The 19,379-nt window shown below is 40.9% G+C and overlaps 1 long non-coding RNA gene across 1 annotated transcript in view; it reads left to right on the top strand.

Annotated features, from left to right (window-relative positions):
- Positions 1-1,538: 1,538 nt before the first annotated feature.
- The window catches only part of LOC144587858 (uncharacterized), a 59,440-nt gene continuing 41,599 nt past the window's right edge, over positions 1,539-19,379 (top strand). Inside the window, exon 1 of the long non-coding RNA XR_013543043.1 lies at positions 1,539-1,917. This is a non-coding gene — a long non-coding RNA (uncharacterized LOC144587858). The remainder of the gene's footprint in view (positions 1,918-19,379) is intronic.

Genomic DNA, 19,379 nt, shown 5'->3' with positions numbered 1-19,379 from the left:
ATCTACAAGAACATATGCCACAAAAGCTGTGTTCCCTTTTAAGGTGTTCTAGGCCTGAGTTGTTTCTTCTGCATTGAAGATGTTTCTATTTATTTGTTTGTTTGAAGATGGCCAAACCAGAGCACAGTGAGATGACATGCAAATCTGACTTATAGCAGTGCTTTTCCTGTTAACCAGCATTATTTCAAACTGAATTGCAGTGCATCTCATTCAAGGGGGGTGGATGGTGGCCAGTGATCTACAGGTTTACTGAATCTGTTATCCAGGTGCTGTTAATTGTAGATGGGCATAATTGAAGTTCCTGATGTTTAAATCAGAGTGTGACCACACAGACATTTGTCTTGGGCTGATGCAAACTTCTCTAAACTGCACCCTGGCATTTAAATCACTGCTGTGGTTCACACAGACATGTTTAATTATCTCAGGAAGGTGCGCTTCAAGTGTCCACACACCACACAGCTTCCCTTCTTCCCTATTCTTCAATGCCATCATCACCTCTCTCTTACCAACTCATTTTGCTGGCATTCACATCCCTTTAAATTAATAATGAGCAAGTGAAATAACACTGAACTGATAAGACATAGTAAGCATTTGGATTAGTGCTGTATTAGTTTAGTGCTATAGCACTGAGGTATAATGCAAAACTAGGAGGAAAAAAAAGTTTTAAAAAATTAGTTTACAATTTGCATTGCAATTGTAGTCCTCACCAGTATGAACAGAATGCAAATTTACTCCTACACCGTATCTCAAACTGTGCATTATCAGGCATGTCATTTGAGCAAGCCCAACATTTGCCATAAGGAACCAATATAGATGGTCACATAAGTCAAAAGCAAGACAAAATAGTTTAAGCGGAAATACTATCAAAAAACAAAAACCAAGCTTTGATGGGTAAGGAAAATATGTCACACAATCATGCCAAAATATCAGATCTACTCACAATGTGCAAATGTCTTATAATCCAACAGAAGAAATACCTGTCAAGTCACTGCCTCAGGTTTGGATCAGACAGGTCTTCAAATGGAGGACAGCTTGAAAAGGAGAATTTTCCTCCATCAAACTGATGACTGCCTCTTTTATAAATGGGCATGAATTTTTAGAAATGGGCATGAATTGCTGTTCCATGATTTGGTGGTTTGACCCCGCGGCTGCTTTGGTGGGAGCCCCGGCTTCCCAGTCCCGGTCTGGTGGGCGCCCACTCAGATGCAGCACCTGGAAATGGCAGGGCTGGGAAGCCATGTCTCTTCCTCCAGGTGGGTGCCAGCTGGAGGAGGCAGGGCTCGAAAGCTATAGCATCCACAGCAGAACCTGTGGCCAAACCAAGCCAAATCGCAGAATCATGACCATCTTTAAAAGGGACACATGGCCATCCTAATCTTCAGTTAGTAGGACTTTCAGTTTCCACCACACGGTCATATAAAACATGTACTGTGACAATAACTTGAGCTATATAAATATAAAGGTCAACCAAATGATGTTTGGTTACTGAGAAAAAGTGATTAGAGACTAACAGCAGATGATAGCAGCAGAACTGGGAGAAAGATCTAGTCCAACTATTGAACTGCCTACCTAGATGATAACCGTTAACAAAATATCATTTAAGTGGAGTTCCCTTAAGTGGAAAAGGACTATTTGCTAACTCTAAAATGAGCTTGCCTCAGTCTATGGATGTGCATGCCTGACTTCTCACCCGCTAGCACTGACGAATCAGATGCCCGGAAGAAAAATCTTGTAAGAAATGCATGTTTCTCCTATCTCCCAGGTGTAAGCTGACCCCAAAATTCAACAAAAGGAACTGGACTTCTGGCCAAGTCACCTAGTAGTGGAGATCTGCGTGCTGATCCTCAAATTCCAAGAAACAGCCTGGCCTTGTATATCCACAGGCCAAATATTTCAGGTTCATTCCACACTTTCCAGGTACTTCTGACGAGCAATTCTAATAGATGTGGGTGTATCCATGAGTCTTGTTCACTTGCTGTATTTACAGGTGTATATTTAAAAGCATCTTAAGCATACACATGACAAAAAGTGAGTGGAGTAACACATGAAGCAACCCAGAAGTACAGATAGTTCTTCAGTTTGCATCTTCATGATGAAAGTGAGGACAGCGATAAAATGGTGTGAAGCCTAGCTCAGAGCTTAATGTTTGAATGGGCCTTTCTCTGTTTCTGTCTCTTTTTTGCTTACATCCTTCCTGTCCTTTCCTTTTGAAGATTTTCAAACTCCCTTTAAAAATTACTTTGTCACAATAATTCAGCAAAGGGTTTCTGTGCCTGTAGAAAATATTAATAGACCATTATGAGGTCCTACAACTAATTTTTCCACACATATCATCTGTCTTTGCATGGTTATTAAGCGCCAACAATATTTCATGCAATGCTTCCTTGCTAAATTAATTTGGTTTCTTCTTCTCCTGCTTCATTTTTTTCTCCTTCTGCAACCTTTAAAATTAAATTGAATCTTCATAATTATGGCTTTTTGTTGTCCCTCATATCTTTTGCTTTTCAATTTCCCTATCAAAGTGGCTATAGAGTTTAATAAAGATGTAAAGAAACAGCACTGCTGAGTATAAGAGGCAGGAATGATCTGGGTTTGGTTGGAATTTGAGCTCAGAGTGTTGTGCGCTGAAAGAGAACGAGCTCAAGAACAAGCCTCCACAGCATTCAAAAACAAGGGCTGATTGATTTCATAAGGTGCTGGCCACGGCAGTTAGGAAAGAATTGATCCTATGGGAAGAGTTAACTGCTTTAAATGTTTCCTGCAGAATTTTCTCCCTGTTCTTTCTGGATGGGCATCAAGCTCAGACACATTTTATCAATCCAAAGTCTTAAGGCTAGTTGGTCCTACCTCTTGCTATCAAAGCTGAGTGCTATGCTAAGTTTAGGCATAAGACAAGTACAATAGTATAGGGCTTCACAACAACAACACAATTGTGCACCTATGATTCTGACTTAACAATGACTCTTCCAAGGTTTTTCCTAGGTGTGAGGTTTTTGTTGTTGTTTAGTCATTCAATCGTGTCCTACTCTTCTTGACCCCATGGACCAGAGCACACCAGGCCCTCCTGTCTTCCACTGCCTCCCGGAGTTGCGTCAAATTCATGTTGGTAGCTTCGACAACACTGTCCAACCATCTCGTCCTCTGTCGTCTCCTTCTCCTTTTGCCTTCACACTTTCCCAACATCAGGGTCTTTTCCAGGGAGTCTTCTCTTGTCATGGGATGGCCAAAGTATTCAACTTCAGGATCTGTCCTTCCAGTGAGCAGGCAGGGTTGATTTCCTTCAGAACGGGTAGGTTTGTTCTCCTTGCAGTCCAGGGGACTTTCAAGAGTCTCCTCCAGCACCACAATTCAAAAGCATCAGTTCTTCAGCGGTCAGCCTTCTTTATGGTCCAGCTCTCCCTTCCATACATCACTACAGGAAAAACCATAGCTTTGACTATGCGGACCTTTGTTGGCAAGGTGACATCTCTGCTTTTTAAGATGTTGTCTAGGTTTGTCATCGCTTTCCTCCCAAGAAGCAGGTGTCTTTTAATTTCATGGCTGCTGTCACCATCTGCAGTGACCAGGGAGCCCAAGAAAGTAAAATTTGCCACTGCCTCCATATCTTCCCCTTCTATTTGCCAGGAGGTGATGGGACCAGTGGCCATGATCTTATTTTTTTAATGTTGCACTTCAGACCATTTTTTGCACTCTCCTCTTTCACCCTCATTAAGAGGTTTTTTTAATTCCTCCTCACTTTCTGCCATCAGAGTGGTATCATCTGCATATCTGAGGTTGTTGATATTTCTTCCGGCAATCTTAATTCTGGTTTGGGGGTCCTCCAGTCCGGCCTTCCACATGATGTATTCTGCATATAAGTTAAATAAGCAGGGGGACAATATGCAGCCTTGTCGTACTCCTTTCCCAATTTTGAACCAATCAGTTATTCCATATCCAGTTCTAACTGTTGTTCCTGTCTCACATGTAGATTTCTCAGGAGATAGACAAAGTGGTCAGGCACTCTCATTTCTTTAAGGACTTGCCATAGTTTGTTGTGGTCCACACAGTCAAATGTTTTTGCATAGATAATGAAGCAGAAGTAGATGGTTTTCTGGAACTCTAGTTCCAGAATTTGGTCTCTAGTTCCTCTGCCCCTTCGAAATCAAGCTTGTACTTCTGGGAGTTCTTGGTCCACACACTGCTGAAACCTACCTTGTAGGATTTTGAGCATAACCTTGCTAGGGTGTGAGATGAGTGCAATTGTACGGTAGTTGGAGCATTCTTTGGGACTGCCCTTCTTTGGGATTGGGATGTAGACTGATCTTTTCCAGTCCTCCGGCCACTGCTGAGTTTTCCAAACTTGCTAGCATATTGAGTGTAGTACCTTAACAGTGTCATCTTTTAAGATTTTAAATAGTTCCACTGGAATGCCATTACCTCCACTGGCCTTGTTGTTAGCTATGCTTTCTAAGGCCCACTTGACTTCGCTCTCCAGGATGTCTGGCTCAAGGTCAGCAACCGCACTATCGGGTTGTCCGGGACATCGAAATCTTCCTGGTATCATTCCTCTGTGTATTCTTGCCACCTCTTCTTTATGTCTTCTGCTTCTGTTAGGTCCCTATCATTTTTGTCCTTTATCATGTCCATTTTTGCACAAAAATTTCCTTTAATACCTCCAATTTTCTTGAACAGATCTCTGTTTTTCCCCTTTATATTATTTTCCTCTACAGTGGTGCCTCGCTTAACGATGATAATTGGTTCCCAAAAAATTGCCGTCCTTAAGTGAAAATCGCCATAGGAAACATTGCTAAGCGAAACACGGTTCCCCAACTGAAATGCATTGAAACCTATTCAATGCATCTCAATGGGGGGGAAATTACAACAAATTTAAAAAGAGTGGGAAGAAAGTCTAATTAGTTTAATAAAGGGTTTATTAAGTGTACTTATGATTTCAAGCATTCTAAACATTTTTTAAACATTTTTAAACATTTAAAAAACAGCCAACATGAGGCTGTCAAAACCATCGTTAAGCGAAACAGGAGGACCCAAACTGTCATCGCTATGCGAAGCATGGTCCCAATCATCGCTATGTGAAAATTGCCCATAGGAACCATCGTTAAACGGAGCGCAAGATCGCTCCAAAAAAGTAATCGCTAAGCGATTTCATCGTTAAACGAAGCAATCGCTAAGCGAGGCACCACTGTATTTCTTTGCACTGTTCATTTAAGAAGGCCCTCTTGTTTCTCCTTGCTATTCTTTGGAAGTCTGCATTCAATTTTCTGTAACTTTCCCTATCTTCCTTGCATGTTGTTTCCCTTCTCTTCTCTGCTATTTGTAAGGCCTCGTTGGATAGCCACTTTGCTTTCTTGCCTTTCCTTTTCTTTGGGATGGTTTTTGTTGCTGCCTCTTGTACAATGTTACGAGCCTCCATCCATAATTCTTCAGGCACTCTGTCCACCAAATCTAGTTCCTTAAATCTGTTCTTCCACTGCGTATTCATAAGGGATTTGGTTTAGAGTATACCTGACAAGCCCAGTGGTTTTTCCTACTTTCTTCAGTTTAAGCTTGAGTTTTGCTATAAGAAGCTGATGATCAGAGCCACAATCGGCTTCAGGTCTTGTTTCTGCTGACTGTATAGAGCTTCTCCATCTTTGGCTGCAGAGAATATAATCAATCTGATTTCGGTATTGCCCATCTGGTGATGTCCATGTGTAGAGTCACCTCTTGTGTTGTTGGAAAAGAGTGTTTGTGATGACCAGCTTGTTCTCTTGACAAAACTCTATTAACCTTTGCCCTGCTTCATCTGGAACTCCAGACCAAACTTTCCTGTTGTTCCTTTTATCTCTTGACTCCCTACTTTAGCATTCCTATCCCCAATAATGAGAAGAACATCTTTCTTTGGTATTAGTTCTAGAAGGTGTTGTAAGTCTTCATAGAATTGGTCAATTTCAGCCTCCTCAGGATCCGTGGTTGGTGCATAAACTTAAAACAACTTCTTTTTCCCAAGTATAGCAGCATGGTAAGGGTATATACACCTGTTTATCTGGGCACAATATATCTATCAATAAGTGTCATCCAAACAGTCATAATATGGTTCTCACACTTTCAGAAATCAGAGCATGGTTAGATTTAAATACTCTGTCTAAGAATATTACGGTAACCACAAGAGTTTGTGTTGCTGCTGATGAACACTATTTAAAACAGGATATGGGATCAGGGATATTATAGTATTACTGGATTCAGTGTGTGTTGCCTGTTCAGTAATAAACTTCTGAGTGACCAATGGAAAAGATGTGTAAGTTGAAAAGTGTTGCTTTGATGGCTTTGATTAAACGGCCCAAATCCTGTTGTTTAGCATAGTAAATCACAGTAGGCCCACTGAATCAGTGGAGATTTGATGAGTCAACTTCTCCATAAGTTCCACTGATTCAAATTGGTGTAGTCTAATTGCCACTTTTTTTAGTGTAGTAAGACACAGTTAGAGTAGGCCCATTTGAATCAATGGAATTTATGGTGATGAATCACTAAATCCCATTGATTAAATGGGCCTACTCTAGTGCAATTTACTACACTAAACAAAAGGATTTTAGCTAATGACTGAAATCATACAATATTCATCAAACACATGGATTTAGAGGCTTTCAATTGCCTGGTTGCATGGCACATTAAAGATCTTGGCATTATGAATGAATTTGATGGCTTTTCTTAGGAAAGAAAAGTTGCAACATGATCTGTATTTGACAACTGGGGCCTAAAATCCAATTGCCAGTCCTGACTAGGATGGACTGATTGGAATCAGTGGAATGTACAAAAACTAACTTCACTGTTTTCACATAGTTGAAATGCATCTAATTTTGTTGGGGTTGGTAATAGGATTCAGGACCAGGTATATTTTACTGTTATGCTTGAAACCTGAAAAGAGCAAAAAGAGGTAGGGGTGCAGGGACACATAAAAGTCTCACCTTCACATTCCACTCAGAAATCTTTTAGAGATACACACGTTTAATGTGAAGGTCTGTCATGATGCCTGTAAACATATTCAGTTGACTGCATTTATAGTGTTTTCATGATCAAGAAGAGTATAATCTATCTATCTATCTATCTATCTATCTATCTATCTATCTATCTATCTATCTATCTATCTATCTATCTATCTATCTATCTATCTATCTATCTATCTATCTATCTATCTATCTGTCTGTCTGTCTGTCTGTCTGTCCGTCCGTCCGTCCGTCCGTCCGTCCGTCCGTCCGTCCGTCCGTCCGTCCGTCCGTCCGTCCGTCCGTCCGTCCGTCCGTCCGTCCGTCCGTCTATCTTACTAACTAGCAACTGATCACAAGAGCAATATAACCAAATTCACTCTGTATTAGACCTTCATCTTAAACATACAAAGGTCTGAGAGATTTCTATACTAAGTGGAAATATTGGGTGTGGGGATCATATGTATCTCCATCTCTACTATTCACAGGCATTATGCCCTGAATGGGGCTATAGTCAGTGCCACATCATGCCAGTTCAAGGGAATTGAAACTGGTAAAGAGAATGATCATGGAGATTCCAATCATTCTATCCAATTCAAACAAGATTGTCCAAATGTTTCTTCTGAGGACAACTGTTAAAAAGAAGACCAACCAATCATAACAGGCTGATACCTCTGAAAGCAGCCCAGTCTTGTTAAGGCCTCTTTCCTGGGCTTCTCTCTATTTGAGGTAAGCAGGTTATCATGAGGAAGTGATGCTCAATCTTGCCAGATGGACAGAAAGAGAAGACCAAACTTACACATAAAAGACCCTATTATTGGCGCAGCACATGTGCAGATCCATAGCTAGCGGCTTAAAGTATAATCCTGCTACTGTCACTATTTACCTATCGCCGTAAGTCAGACACACCAATGCATGAGAAGATTAAAGCTAGAAAGCTTTGAATGGAGGTTTCCCCCACTCTCTTGACCTCCCCCTTCAGCACCGAGCAAGAGCTGAGACAGCTAAGGAAGGGCTCCGTTCTGGAGGAAAGCCAGACAGCACCTTCTATTCTAAAAGTCACTGCAAGGCCATAAGATGCTGCCCAGCAGGTAGGTCAGGCAGTCTCTATGGCAAGGTTAAGGCCCCAGGAGATCACAGCACAGTCAAATAGTTCATGCAGACAGAACACAATCTATGCAGCCTGGACAGAGCTATACAGGAAAGTAAACAAAAGCCAGGGGATATTGTCAGATGCCACAACCCATGGGAAGGAATAGATTAGGTACTGATTATATAAATGGGTGAGGAAATATTAAAAATAGGAAAAGTTGCTATAAATCAGTGGCTTTTATGGAAAGCGAAAAACTAATGTAGTAGTTGGCTCCTTTTTTGAACATGTTGGATTGTATTTTTATAGCCCTGATTTCTGATTCTGTGATTTTGAATGTTTTTTTTCCCCTATGGTTTGTGCTTCTATGAGGATGGGCAGAGCACAAATCACTTCAAACCAATCAATGAATATCAAGTTCAGAAGCTTTGTTTAGAGGCTGATGTTTCCTCTGGCAGATACTGTACACAGTTTCATGAGAACAGAGCTTTTCAACAGTGCTCAATTAACTTCTGGCGTTTTCTGTTGACACTCTTGCTGGGCTTTGATTTCTGGAAAGGCCGAGAACAATATTATTCAGCTTCTGTTTACATTTCTGAAACCCACAATAGATCCCTGCAATTAAAATTGCATTCTAAGAAACCTTCATTTTATAATTGTTCCTGCAGCAGGTTCTGTTTGCACCACTTTTAGACAACTGGGTATGGCTTAATTTTTAAAAAACACCTTAACGCTGCAATGATTCACTTGTGATTTTATTTCAGTAGATTATATTCATGAGTCATGCATTTAGGATTGAGAACTTCTAATCTGCACTGAGGTAGATAAATGTTAGTTTAATTCCCAAAACAAAATACTTGCATACCAATATCTGGTAATAATTCTTCAGTGGTGTGGTCAACCCTTAAAATGCCAAATCTTGTCAGCTGTTCTCATTCCCTATGAATTTAGTTTCAATTCTAGGTTATTTTCTCATTAAGAAAGAAATACATGAATATTTGAGCCATTATTTGATTTGAAGCTTATTTGTTTAATCTGTTGAAGTTATATCCTTTGGATGTTTATGTAAAAATAAGAATGCAGGAATTCATATGTTCATTAGGAAAACTGGATTTTACATCAATAGAAAAGGAAGAATTTGAATTGCATTTGGTGACATAAGCTGTAACTAGTGATAGTCACAATGAATGTGTTAGTTGTTAAATTCATGGGATTCTTTGGGTGTTTCCAGAAGAAGTTTTCATTGTGCAATCACCCTGCTTTACAACATGGAATTTGTCTTCAGGGGTGGGAGTCCCATACCATCATCTTCCATTTGTAACTCCCCTTTGTTTTATTGCTGCTGTTTCTGTCTTTCATCTTAACAAAGAAAATCTATTAAGGAGAGAAAGCTAGAATAGTTGTACGGTGACAATATCCTTGTAGACCATCTTGACTGCTGACATGGGTGTTGTCAACATTTAGGCTGCTCTCTGCTATATAATTTTTTAAATCTTTTTTTTCCTGCTGGCAACATGGGCATGATATTGTCCAGCAATATTGGGTCATTTCCTGATATTTTATATTGTGGCTACAGAAGCCTAATATCCCACTTTTAGAAAAGAATTGAATATTATTGTGCTCTACCCAATAATACTTAAAAAAAACCACAGTTTATGCACACTGTACATTAACACAGCACCACCCTGGCTTTTCTCTCTTGATCTGTACACATCACTTGCTGTTCCCTCCTATAAGAATCCCCACCAAGCCCTCAGCAGTGTCACCAGACAGCAACAGCTTGTGCATTTATCATCTTTAAGGTCAGTCATGCTAGGGCATCAAGGCTTGGCAGATGGATTTATGGGTAGTCTTGGACGTAGTGATATTTTATAATGCATGTCAAAGGTGCCTAGAACCATGGATAGGCATCTTTCAGATTTGATTGTATGCACTGGGATAAATAAATAAAGCAGTGGCTTCAGGGAGAATTTTGCAGGTGACAAGTCTGTCGATATGGGATTTGAAAGTCTGCCAGGCAAGACCATAAGATTAGGTTTACTTTTTCCTGTTCACCATTTGTTTGATGCTTGATTCCCTGTCTTGATCTCTCGCCTGTTCTATGGGAAAGTAACGTGGAGAGAACATAGTTCTCACATTTCAAGTTGGCCAAAAGCTTAAGGACCAATGAAATAGTTACCTTATCCTGGTGTGTTTTGTTTAATTCAAGGGAAGGTTTAAATGGTTGAGAATTCTTATGCTGTTATTTCTCTACAATTGTAACATATCGAAGGAAATGTGGAAATTGCTAATGAATGACCTGACAGGAATATTTAGAGCTGCTTTAAATTGAGCCAGATCATGAATCCATCTAGTAGCATATTGTTTACACTGACTGATGGCAATTCTCCTGGATTCAGGCAAGACTCTCTTTCAGAGTTTGTAGCAGGGATTGTACAAATTTCCTTTGCATGAAATTCATCTGCTCTGCCCCTGAGCTGCTGCTGTTCCCATTTTAATCAACCTGTGTAGTCACAGGAATCTTCACAAAATATTCCAAACTCATGTCTGTTTTTATGCAGTGATGAGTAAGCAGGACAACACTATCCTTAGTTTAAGGTTTTGAGAGTAAAACAAAATAGAGATGAGGATTGACAGCCTTTAAAACAAACATCTAGAAGTTGCACACTATTGGGAGCTGGGCCAATGCTATGGCCTCCTTTTCTTTAGGGTCAAGATTATTTCGTGTAATTTCCACATGCCAGTGTCTTCTCTCTCACACACACCCCAGATATACACAGGAACATTTCTAGTGCGGTAACAGACAATACATGGCCAAGAAGTTGTATGAAGCTCTTTCTCACCCAGTTTTGACTTCTTCCTCCTGGACTTTTGGTGGCAAGACCTGCATACAAATCCCATGATTTATCTCTAAAACAGGTTGCATGAGGACCACCAGATTGTTTTCAAGCTGAACAGGGCTTCTAGAATCTCCTGAACTTCAGTGAAGCTTGAAAATAAATGTCACACTCCATGTTTGTTTGTTTGTTTGTTTGTTTGTTTGTTTGTTTGTTTGTTTGTTTGTTTGTTTGTTTGTTTTTATTTATTTATTTATTTATTTATTTATTTATTTATTTATTTATTTATTTAACTTATATGCCGCCCACACTACCTGAAGGTCTCTGGGTGGCTTACAGCATTTAATGTTCACCTTGTCTTAAAGGTAAATTGTAATTTTTCTGTTACTATCATTTGATATCAGCAACATAGTAGGATGGAGCTCCCAGCAGCTCTTGGGGAGGTCTTATGTGCCCCAAAATTGTCCTGTTTTATTGCTCTGAGACAATGGTTCTATGGCATTCCACTCTCATATTGCTTTATAGCTCTCAAAATTGTTTTCTTTTGACATGCTTTTCTCACCTCACCAGGAAAAGGTGGCATTAAAAACAAAACAAATTAATAATAACAGATTAAATACTAAAAGAACAGTACTGATAGTGTAACCCTGTACAGTATATACTTACCTGGGAAATAGAAGCCACCAATAAGGACCAATAGGATCAGACTGTGCAGAAGTGGCTACATAGTGAGAACAGCTAATTGTCTGGCTAAAAACGGAAAATCAGCTCCTACCTTGGGTGTCCAGCTTGTAGTATCCGATAGTAACTGGGGGCAACCTGTGGTGTCTCAAGAACACATTTCTCCTTATCCCATATTTTACTGCTATTGCGTGTGCTGGCAGTCGATATTTGCAGAATATATATGTATAAATAATCTTAGAGAGAGGGATAAAAACTGAGGAAAATCCACCTTAGGAAGCCTTTTATTCCAACTGGAAAATTGCCCTGCAAATGTACTCAACACAATGCTCCATATGTCATATGGAAGTGACAGGTGCAGCTGTTAAAGCAGCTACGTTATCTCATCTCTGAAGACAAATTCCAGGCTGTATTTCACCGCTGCTGCTCTGTAATGTGTGGGGTTACACAGCCTAACAGCGGCTCTGCCTTGCTATATAGAGTTCAGGCATAGTTCTGCACTTACCAGGGAAAGCATTCAATGAACAAATACATGTGGTACTTTCAAAGCCAAGCCAACTTGTAGAACAGGAGGTGCAATGACAGTAAAGGATCACAACGGATATTTGTGATTAGCTTTTTGGCTTAGGGATAGGCTAGTGGTCTACTCAGGGACATCCCTGTCCATGACTGTGATTTCCAGTGTCCATGGCTGCCTCCAGCATAACTGCAGCCATATAACTGTATTCCTCACCAACTACTAACATAGTCCAAATGATACTGTGCTGCAGAGCCAATCAACATTCTACAAGGCAGTTCTAAAAAAGGGGGCAGCTCAAATAAAAAGATAGAAACTTAGAAATTGGGCTTTGGACCAGCAGTAAATTTGACACAGTTATAGAAAACAGTCTTCTCTTGCTCTGTGCCACATTTGGGAAGTTTGGACAAAGAGATTTTGTGTTATGATTTTTTTTATAGTGAAATTGTTTTAATTTTTTTCTGACATGTTTATGCATGATGCAGGCTTGCCAGCAAGAGCTTAAAATTATATATATTCATAGGCAAAACAAATTCAGAAGCTCATTTGTTTAAGCTGTGAAATTACTGTGGTTTGTTGTTGTTGTTGTTGTTCTTGTTGTTGTTTTGGTTTTGCCTTGTAGTTGGGAATAGTTTTACTTGATGTTAGCAGAGCCTTCGTGCTTATATCCCATCATAGTCTCTAGTTGGTACCTCAGCCATTTCACCCATCTTAGGTAAAGGTAAAGGTTCCCCTTGACAATTTTTGTCCAGTTGTGTTCGACTCTAGGGGGCGGTGCTCATCCCCGTTTCCAAGCCATAGAGCCAGCGTTTGTCCGAAGACAATCTTCCGTGGTCACATGGCCAGTGCGACTTAGACACGGAATGCTGTTACCTTCCCACCGAGGTGGTCCCTATTTATCTACTTGCATTTGCATGCTTTCGAACCGCTAGGTTGGTGGGAGCTGGGATAAGTGACGGGCGCTTACTCCGTCGCATGGATTCGATCTTACGACTGCTTGGTCTTCTGACCATGCAGTACAGGCTTCTGTGGTATAGCCCACAGCGCCACCACATCACCCATCTTGCCAGGGAATTTTTTTTTTTAAACCCTCCAAAGATGTTACATATATGCTATCAAGTCATTTCTAATGAGTGGTGACTATATGAGTTAATGACCTCCAACATGTCACATCATTACAGCTCTGCTCAGGTCTTGCAAACCAACAACATCTCATGTTAGTTCTCTCTTCCTGCTGCCTCTGCTCTTAGCCATACCTTGCAAACTAACAGCGGAGGCTTCCTTTATTGAGTCAATCCATCTAGTGATGAAAAAAAAGCAGTAAGGTTCTGGATTTTCTCCTGCTTGTTGTCTCTTTGTCAGTGGTTGTGAGTGAGCACAAGAGGGTATCCTGCAGGCCAGTAGTTCCCAACCTTGGGTAACCCAGGTGTTTTTGGACTGTAGCTCCCAGAAACCCTGGGCAGCACAGCTGATGGTGAAGGTTTTTTGGGAATTGCAGTCCAAGAACACCTTAGTTACCCAAGCTTGGGGTACCCAAGCTTGCGATAGACCAGCTTGTCTGCTGAGAGTAAGTGTTGTCAAAGGCTACCCTTTGCTTTGTAAAGTTTGGTATCCTTTTTCCTGCTGACAATGTAGACACAACATTATGCAACAAAGTCAGGCCATTTCCTGTTGTTTTGAATCATGGATACAGAGAAGCACAATATCCCACATACATAAACTGGGGACTTGTTTTTTTAAAGAAGTAAATTATCTTCATTCTGGTAGGTAAGGATAGTTCAGGAGCAGGCTTCTCATTGAGTTGGTTCGGTTGCCAGACAGCATAGCTTAATAGTATAGCTGCTCCTGCCCACCTCTGATCAATCAGAATGAAGGTAAGGCTCCATCTCCGGCTCTGCCTTTGCCTACTGTTCTGACTGTCTATGGCCAAAAATGTACCTTTCTCTAATATATCCACTTCTAATTGTTTAGTGCCTATTCCTGTTCTAGCGTCCTTTGGAGGCATGGCTTGCTGTCTTGCTTTGAGGTATGGGAAGATATCACACATCAGTTGATGTTGTGCTACGATCCCAACTTCCCATATCCCATGGATTTTCTTAACAAGTAGGAATGGATAGAGATCAGTTGGTAAGTGGGTTAACCAATGTGTGGATCCCAAGTGCTAAAGGGCAATAACATGCAATATCATCTAAACAATCTGATGGAGTTTTTGCAGTCACACACGCTGCCTTTAGTAGATTTGGCTGGGAGGCACCTTTCTTAGTGGGGTGACTATCAAACTATCCAGCAGTAACCAATCATTCCTTCCCTGCATCTGACCTCTCTGCTCAGAGCCTTTCTCCCTTCTCATCTGTTTGTTGGAAGCAGTGAGTCTATTGAGGCCTTTTGTTACAAGCAGTCATGTTTTGCCAGTTTTCTGTTTGATCTGTTCAACTGTAAGTAAAGAAAATGTTTTCCCCCCTCTTATTAATGCCTCAGAAGAGTTATTCTGACTGTAAGTACCAGCTGGTGAGTAAAAAGGGGTAGACTAATCTGGGGGAACTTGAAGCTATTCTGCTTTACTTTCAACAAACCTGACTGAAACAATTCCCCTCTGCACAGACAGCAGGGGTGGGAGATTGCTTAAGTCAGGCTTCCCCCATTTTTCTGTGCTCCAGTGGGCATATGAAGAGAAGCAAAGTGGGGCCCAAACAATCCCCCACCCCTGCTGTCTTTGCGAAGACAATAGAGGTGGGGGATCACTTCTGTCAGCCTTCTCTCCGCTTCCTAGAAAGACAAGGGAAGTGGGACCAAAGCAATCCCCCACCCCCACTTTCTTTGCAAGGACAGCAGGGACAATCCCCTTGGTTAAGCTTGCCCTGTCTATTCCACAGATGCATAGAAAGACAGGGGATGTCTAAGCAAAGCGATCCCCCCATCTTTATAAACTGGGGGTGGGATTTCCTTTGGGCAGGCTTTAGCAAGCTGCCCAAAGGGAAAACCCATCTCTGCCAATGCCCCCAAGGAACGGTTGATCCGCGGGGGCATAAGCAGATAGGGATAGATGGACGAATATAAAAGGGTTATATTCATTGCTTCATATTCGTTGGGGTCTCTGGACCTCAAGAATACGAAGCAATGTATATCGATGAATCAGCAATATTCATTGAATATCGCCATTCATTTTTATATTTGTCCCCATGTCTAGACCAGACCTTGTGCACCCCATGGATTAACCTGCACCACAAAGCCAGATTTCTTCACATGACAAATCTGAGAAAAGGTGTGTCCCAATGAACAAACAAGTCTGGGTTTATGCCTGGAATGACTGGCCACTATTTATAAGGAAGATTGTCAGTATCCAAATAGCCATGTTAAAGGAATTTTCTTCCGGCCACACTCTGTGCCAGCTCTGTGCTGTCCCTTGAAAACACTCATTCCTTCAATGCAAATGGGATAAAACTTCAGGCAGGCCTTTGAATAAAGCTATATAAAGCCCGAGTCCCATTTTTATCTGGCTAATTTTCTTTCCCGAAATTAATTGTGTGAAAGGAAGAGAATAGAGCAACCTGCTGGAACAGGAAGGAAGAAAAACCTTGGACAGAATGGCTTTGCCTCCCAGGCCCTGAAATTTAAGATCTTTATAAATGATCTGTTAAAACTATAGTGACGATAAGCTTATGAATCATGATCTATATTAATCAGGGCTGCTGATACAGAAAGATTAATTGAAATGTGCAGTTCTACACAAATGATAAAGTGGTAACAATTTAATATCAGACAAGAAGAGTGAAGAAATTACACTCCAAGCTTCATGCATCATTACTATGGATATTAATATTTTACGCAGTGCAACAGCATCGGGAATCATAATGAAAATCCATAACTAGTGCACAGACATGATTAAATACAACAGTCTTTAGGTGCTGTTTGGTGATGGGGGTTTAGCCATATTTCACTCCTGCTGTGGGTGATTCGAGTGATAGAGTCTAGACGAGAGTGATTAAAAAGTGTTCCTCCTAAAGGCTGTTAACCTTTTACTACTGAAATGAATTTCTTTGATTTTAAAATTATGCCGCTTACCCTGGTGTTTTTCCTCCCCCCCAAGTGAAAACCTTGCACAGAATATAGATTGAATGGGTTCCCTAAGCTTCTGGGGGGGGGGGAGGTGTTTTAAAGCAGCACATGATATTCATCCTGAAGTATGATTTGCTTGTACATGCGCTTGTGAACAAGAGATATGTTAAGACAGGGCTTCCATTCTCTTGTGTTTTTCCTCCCAGTGGGGCAAGCTGAGGGTAGAGCAGTTTTCTTTAGCTAAGGGTTACGAGATACAAGCCCCACCAGATGTTGTCAAAGTGCAGTCTCCTTCATCCCTCACCATTGGTTATGCTGGCTAGGAATTTACAGGCTAACCTCAGTTGCTGGGACATATCTCTCATCACTACTTTGATGGGAGATATATCCTAATTCCTGTATCTTTTCTGTAGGACACCTAGTGGGAATAATAGCCAAGCTTTTGGTTATCCTGAACCCACTCCCTTCCTCTACTGCACACACTCAGAATAATTACACCCATTTGGGCATTATTGACTCTGTATCCACTCAGTCCTATGTTTAAGCAGATGCACTCTCTCAAACTCTCTGGTAATTGTTGAGACTGACCAGTTTGGGAAATTATAGACATGTTTTCTGATACAGAGAAGCTTGGTATTGATGATCCTGGGGTAAAATTATGTGATTCTATTATTCTGATCAGATTTAAAATATGCTAATCATAAAGCATTACATATATGAGAGGAAAAGTTTACAGTTGGTAAAACAAAGATATGGTCATTTCTTAGTTCATGCCGGTGCTGCAACTTGGGCTGAATCTTAGTACCAAGGTCTTGGGCCTCTCCCACGTGGGAGAGGGGAGATATATTACCCTACAGAGAAGCAGATAATGGGGGGCAATGGGAGAACAGTCCCTCTACTACATCTTGCCTGGCACTTACGGGTGGGCTTATTGGGACTGATACAACTCACTGCTGCGTTTTTTATTTCACACTATGTTTAAGTGGAAAAACCCAATTTATAGTCAGGTTGGCTGGTCAGACATCCACATGGTTACAGATGCTCATTTTATTATTTTTACTCAAAACATATATTATCCCTTTCTACCACACAGTGGTGCTTATCCTCAAACAAATGTGTTTAGTATTAGTGCAGCAGAAGGAAACGTTTATTTCTACAATCGTGATGGTGTTGTAATTTAAGTGAGTTTCAAATATGAAATTGCACATGCTCGGAGTGTTTTGTTTTGTAAAAAATCAGGGTTGGCAAACAAGAGGTCTTTTGGGGATGGGGGACTTGATCCTAACATCTCAAGCATATAGAATCATTTCTGCAGCATGGAATGGCATAGGTGAATAAGAAGAAGAGAAATGCCTTGTGCTTTATATGGTCATCCAAAGAGGCCCCCATAAAAACAGGAAACCTTGGATTTAATTTTTTCTACTGCACCTCTGATTAACTAGGATAATAATAGGTATAATACCACTGTGGCAGAAAACTTGAAGCAGACTTGCTTTGCTTGGCAACTTAAAAGAAACACAGATTTACTGCACATGGGTAGTAGATAGAGATGGGCACAAACTAAAAAACAAATGAGGGACTTCATTAAAAATCACTGGTTTGTTGGTTTGGGTTGGTTCGGGTTCATCAAAACCAATGAACCTTAACCAACCTGAACAATGAACTATATATTTTTTTACAGTTTAACAAACTTCCTGGTTTGTCCCACCTGCCCCAACAACCTGCCCTCCACCCCTTTCCCACTGCCCCTGTTGCTTCCCTATCTGGTCCTGTTGCCTCCTCCTCTTTGTCCTCCGCCATCTTGAGACACAGCAGGCCTGGCTTCTGTTCTGGGAGCTGGGCCTGCAGTCTCTCTGCTTGCCCCCACCTATCAGCTGCATGCACACTCTTGTTTGTGTCTTATATTTAAGGGCAAGAATAATGGGTGTAAAAAGGCAGCTTACATCATTATTAAAACACAATATTAAAGCTGGTTACATGGTAACATGAAACAATAAGTATACAAACATTTAAAAGGAACAAACAAAGTACTACTGTGAGAGATGGTAAACACAAGTAGAAAGAGTCAATCAGAACACTAATGCAGTAACAATCCATCTGAAAGTCACTCTCGTGTAGCCATTCACTGAGGGAAAGCTTGTATGAAGAGGAAGTTCTTTGCCTGCTTTCACAAGGACAGCAAAGATGGGGTCAGCCTAGCTTCCAGTGGGAGGGAGTTCCAAAGTCTAGAAGGAGCAACAGAGAACTCCCTTTCCTATGTCCCCATCAGATGCACCTGTGAAGGTGGCAGGGCTGAGAGAAAGGCCCCTCCTGATGATCTTAACACCCAAGCTGGCTCATAATGGGAGACATGATCTTTGAGGTAGTTTAGATCCAGGCCATTTAGGGCTTTATAGGTTAAACCAGCACTTCAAATTGTGCCTGGAAACTGATCTGCAGCCCATGGAACTGCTGCAGCTGGGTGTGTGTGTGTGGGTGTGGTGTTATGTGATCCCTGTAACCAACCCCAGTCAGTAATCTGGCTGCTGCATTTTGGACCCACTGAAGTTTCTTTACACTTTCTATTGGCAGCTCCACATAGATTGTGTTACAGTAATCTAGTTGGAAAGTAACTAGGGCGTGTCTCAAGTGGCCAGGAATCCACTAGTGTTTTGATAGCCTTTAAGAAATACAAACTGCTACAGTTAAAATAGAAACTTGATCTGCTGTCAGTTCTGGAATTATTAACTATAGTAAAAAGAACTGTACATCACATTTCATATAACAGGTATTTCTATTAGCATATTCCCTCCAGCAAGTTTGTGCTTCCCAAGAAGAGCATAGCACGTATATAATTAAACCCTGTTTGAGAAGCTGGGAGGAAAAGTTGTCAATCACCAATCACTCAAAGCAATTATTTTTGATCTCCTCCCCAAAAGCACAATCAAATTAAAACAATAGGTAGGATTTCCACTAAAAACAGCACAACATCCGTTTGCTGTAAATATCTCCATGCCCTGGTGCTTCCATGCAATATTATCACCCATTTTACTTGGGGAAACCCATTTTTCTTTTTCTGCTTCCCCCATCAGCTACTGCAAACATAGGCATTCCATAGGCAACCTACTCACCACCAGTGTTTGGCATGAATTTTAATTTCTCCTATCATTTTGTGTCCCTCTGCCAAACCAACAATTCTAACTTCCTTGTAGGCAGCATATTTAAACAGATGACCAAAGGAAAAAATGCTACTGCCTTGG

Source organism: Pogona vitticeps, chromosome 3 (assembly GCF_051106095.1).
Source record: "Pogona vitticeps strain Pit_001003342236 chromosome 3, PviZW2.1, whole genome shotgun sequence".
Classification (NCBI taxonomy): Eukaryota; Metazoa; Chordata; class Lepidosauria; order Squamata; family Agamidae; genus Pogona; species Pogona vitticeps.
Note: the sequence above shows the minus strand (reverse complement) of the source record. Positions and strands in the feature narration are given on the sequence as shown.